This window comes from Octopus bimaculoides, chromosome 5 (assembly GCF_046866305.1).
Source record: "Octopus bimaculoides isolate indiv1 chromosome 5, ASM4686630v1, whole genome shotgun sequence".
Classification (NCBI taxonomy): domain Eukaryota; kingdom Metazoa; phylum Mollusca; class Cephalopoda; order Octopoda; family Octopodidae; genus Octopus; species Octopus bimaculoides.
In genome coordinates this window covers 12281392-12286391 of record NC_142932.1, presented here as the reverse complement: position 1 = coordinate 12286391, position 5000 = coordinate 12281392, and the positions used below count along the sequence as shown (strand labels likewise).

The following is a 5000-nucleotide window of genomic DNA, read 5'->3' as shown; positions in this document are numbered from 1 at the left end:
GCGCAAATATTTATTGTACACACACAAACACACACAGACAAATATATACACACACGCATGCATCCTCAAACACGGGCACATACATTTACATAGATATATATTATGTGTATGTATATATATATATATATATATATATATATATATATATATATATATATATATATATATATATATATATATATATATATATATATACATTTACATATATATCAAAATATGAATATATATATATATATATATATATATACACACACACATATACATATATATACATGTATATATATATATATACATATATATACATGTATATATACATATATATTTATATATATTTATATGTATATGTATATTAACAATATCTACACACACACACATATTTAATAACAATAAATCTAGTAGGAAATTTCTATATATTTGATATATCACTACGCGCGTTTCCATATATCACATGATTTTGCTATCACTGTCGTTATCCTTGGGATGAGTACATTATAATCCATATAATCCTTCGATATCCGGTTGATGATCAACATTGATTCATTTCATCAGGCGATACTACATTATTGGATGAATCATAGAAGGACATGTGTATTTTGTTTGCAGCATGAAGGACAATCTTTCTATGTGGGTTTTTTCTGTATGTAGAGAGAGTTAGGTGTTGGCGGTAACATGGGGATGGATGCATGTGCGGTTGTTTTGGATTCATTTGCTGTTCATTCTTCAGGTTTTAAGGATCGTCATTCATTCAACAGATTTAAGGGTGGTAGTACATCTCTTTGTTCTATTTCATTGAAGGCGTGATTCTCCTCAATAAATTGACGATGGTTTCCCACGGATAATATGAATAATACTGTACTCCTCCCTAGGATAGCGTCTCCGATGTCAAAATCATGTGATGTGCGGAAACGTACGTAGTGATTTATCAAATATTTATAAATTTCATCCTAGAATTATTGTGATTATATTTATACTATAATATATCGATATAACCATGATGCAACCCTGAAAAATTGTTTCACTAGTCAGTACCATTAGATGGTAGTCGGCATAATGGAATAGGACCGAACCCCTAAGTTACGGTGATGTAAACACACCAACAGTTGTCAAAGGGTGATGCGGTACAAATACAGGCACACAGACATATGCACTTAGATATATGCATATATATACATATATATACATATATACGACGGTATTCTTTTAGTTTCCTTCAACCAAATCTACTCACAAGGTTTTGGCAGGCCCGATGATGTAGTAGGAGACATTTGCCTGAACACCCGGAACCATGTAGCTGGGCAGTATATATATATATATATACACACACACACACACATATATATATATATATATATATATATATATATATATATATATATATATATATATATATATATATATATATATATATATATGTATATATATATATATATACATACACACATATATATATATATATACATAATATATATATATATATATATATATATATTTATGTATATATATATATATATATATATGTATATATATATATATATATATATTATGTATATATATATATGTGTGTATGTATATATATATATATATATATATATATATATATATATATATATATATATATATATATATATATGTATGTATATATATATATATATATATATATATATATATATATATATATATATGTATGTATGTGTGTATATATATATATATATATATATGAGTGTGTGTGTGTGTGTGTGTGCATGTGTCTGCGTGTCTGTGTCTGTGTGATTGTGCGTGTGAGTGAGAGTGTGTTTTCGAAAACTCCTTCCCAATTAAGTCACTCTTCATCGTTTTAAAACAGTTTACGTCTCCATTTTCGATTTTATCTCATAGCACTTGCCTTCATTTACACTTTCTCACGTTATTTTATTTTACGGTATCTTATTTCTCGTGATATCAACTTACCTCATTGCTTCACTGCCTTTTTTTCTTTATTCATACATGCAACCTCGCACACTAGATATATTTCTGTCTCTTTTATGGTCACGATAGCCTATATACGTCAACTACTCGCAAGACTACATTGCCGACAGCATAACACGTCCAGCGGACACACGCACGCCCTATAGCTTATTCTGTTTTATGATCATGAGAGCCCACATGCGTCAACTAGTCAGAAGGCTATATCGGCAACAGGATAACACGCCCCACGAATCCAAGCATGTCAATTAATTTGTTCTCTTTTATAGCCATGACTCACAACACACCTTATTGAATTTATAAGAATTTATTGGAAAGCATTACTAACATTCACAAAGCGCTTTAACAAAATATAAAAATATAATTGCTGCCATTAATATATGTCCATACTTATGTTGTCGGCTGTGTTCTGCGTTTCCTATTTTTGATCATTCGTATTTTGTTGTTTTAGGTTTTTGAAAGTTCTTGTTTAGTAGGGTTTTTTTTTATGTTCTCTTTCTCGTCATGCACGTCGAATTTTTCGGGTGAAAATTTACAGCACCAAGGTAAAAAGGAAAACTTGTAGGTCGACTAATACACCAAAACAACTTTTGCAGACCAAAAAAAAAAAAAAAATCCATTTGAAATGCAGCAGGATTTGGAAAGGTAGTGACGATGTTTGAATGTTTACATCACATGCTTATACTATATATTATGTCGTTTTATATACCGGAAAATGCGGTAAAATATTCTTATAAACAATGGAACGCCTATTGGGGCTGTCATCAGTTGCCTGACGAGCGTAAAGGAGAAACTTGGGTCAGCCATTGATTCATATTGTATATACTATTTACTGACTGGTAGGATTTAGCTTAACCATAAGCAATGGAGTAGTCACTACTGATGAGCTCTAATTCCAAATGCAACTAGCTTGCTAGTATAGTGATCTCACATGCGGCGGGGCGGGCGATTCTCTCCCCTGTCAGTACATAGAATGTGCTTTCTGTGGCTATAAAGACCTTTGACTTGTTTCGAGCAATATATATGCTACCTTACACTCTCATTCACTATTATTGACAGTTGAATTTTTTTCATTTAAGTTCTATATTGCATCTAGCCACTTTCGTTGTTGTTGTTGTTGTTGTTGTCGTCTGTGTGTGTGTGTGATGGCGCGTGGCTGTGAAGGTGCGTAATTTAGTGGTTAGGCCATTCGGCTCACGGTCGTAAGGTCATAAGTTCAATTCCCAGCGACGCGTTGTGTCCTTGAGCAAGACACTTTATTTCACGTTGTTCCAGTCCACTCAGCTGGCAAAATAAGTAGTACCTGTATTTCAAATGGGCCAGCCTTATCACACTTTGTGTCACGCTAAATTTCTCAGTTAACTCCGTTAAGAGTACGCGTGTCTGTGGAGTGCTCAGCCACTTGCACGTTAATTTCAGGTGCAAGCTGTTGTACTGATTGGATCAACTGGCTCTACTGATCGGATCAAAAGGAAATAGTAGTACAACAAGGCACCAATGTTTGCTGAAAGTAGCAGTCGATAACCGTACGACGGAATGTAAAGTTTCACTGAAGGGCAAAGATATGTGCGGGCGGCGAACATAAAAAAAGTTTTCTTCTTACCTCTAGGAGAGACGCCAGAGAAATGCACAATCTAGTACTCGAGGTTCGAACTTTCAAGAATATGTTTGTTATCGCAAATCTGGTTAGTGTTCGTCAGCTAGGTTCACCTAAGAAAAAAATTAAAATATCCGCTACATCAATGGCTATACATTCGGCTGATAGCCCAAGATATACAAAGAGCCGAGATCAGTGAATAGTTTCATATAAAAAATTATAAAAATTATTACAATATAATGGTATTATATTCCAGCAATAAGTACCGTAAAGGTTGAATTTTAAACATGAAATAGTGGCACAACAAGGCACAAATGTTTCCTCGAAATAGTAGTCGATAACCGTACGACGCTATGTAAAGCTTCACTGACTATATAGAGGCAAAGATGTATGCGGGTGGCGAACATAGAAAATCTTCGTCTTACTTCTAGGAGAGAGGCCAGAGAAATGGACAAACTAGTACTCGAGATTCCGTCTTTCCAGAATATGCTTGTTACCGCAAATCTGGTTAGTCTTCGTCAGCTGGAAAATAATAATACTGTATTACATTTATATATTTATTTATTTATTTATTCGTATATATGTGTGTATGCGAGTGTTAATGCGTTGATGTGTGTATGTGTGTATCTTACGTAAACTAAGCAAAAATGAGCTAGGAGATATAAATCAGAGGCCAGTGGTATGTATACAAACAGTATAGTCAAATTGTGTATATCAAGTACCATATTATTTTTACTTATTAGAATTATCCCCATCTCGTGTGGATGTCATAATTACCGACTGGCAATCGAGATCAAAACATGAAAAGGGGAAAAAATATCAAAAGTAACGAATTTCCCCAAATTCACATGTTACAATGAAAAAAACTATGCTTGTTATCTGGATACACTCTTCTTCAGTGAACATAGAATTGCGGATTGAAGTGAAGCTGTAGGTTCTTTGCTCTGCTTTATAGTGCACCATCATCAGATTTGAAAGGTAGTACGAATATCATTATAGATAATTTTTTTAAATGATTCCCAATCTAATCGATAGCTATATAAAAGCAAACTTGATTCATTAAGAACAATGAAACGGTAAAGTCAAAATCACTCGTAATAGACTGTTATCTGTTTAGGTAAGATCAGGTGATGTCAGTGATATCAGGTGCAGTTGGCCGAGATGAGGTAATTTACATTTCAATTGAGAGAGATCGCTTCCCAATACGATTTGCCGTTTCTGTTTGAATCGTCTTTTGCCTTTTTACTTTTATCAGTCACTGGACTGCTGCTATGGTGAGACGCCACCACCTTGAAGGGTTTAATCGAATGAATCCATCTCAGTACTCGTGTTTTCAACCTGGTAATCATTCTTTATTAATGAACTCTTTTTGACTGAACCGCTAAGTTACGCGAGCGTAAACAACCCAACAAGGGTTCCCAAGCGGTGGCGGGGGACAAAC

General features: G+C 33.7%; 1 long non-coding RNA gene across 1 annotated transcript in view; it reads right to left on the bottom strand.

The window, feature by feature from the left end:
* Positions 1-3571: 3571 nt before the first annotated feature.
* Positions 3572-5000, bottom strand: part of LOC149135424 (uncharacterized) — a 3202-nt gene continuing 1773 nt past the window's right edge. Inside the window, exons 2-3 of the long non-coding RNA XR_016241777.1 lie at positions 3985-4081; positions 3572-3672 (exon numbers count right to left, since the gene is read on the bottom strand). This is a non-coding gene — a long non-coding RNA (uncharacterized LOC149135424). The remainder of the gene's footprint in view (positions 3673-3984; positions 4082-5000) is intronic.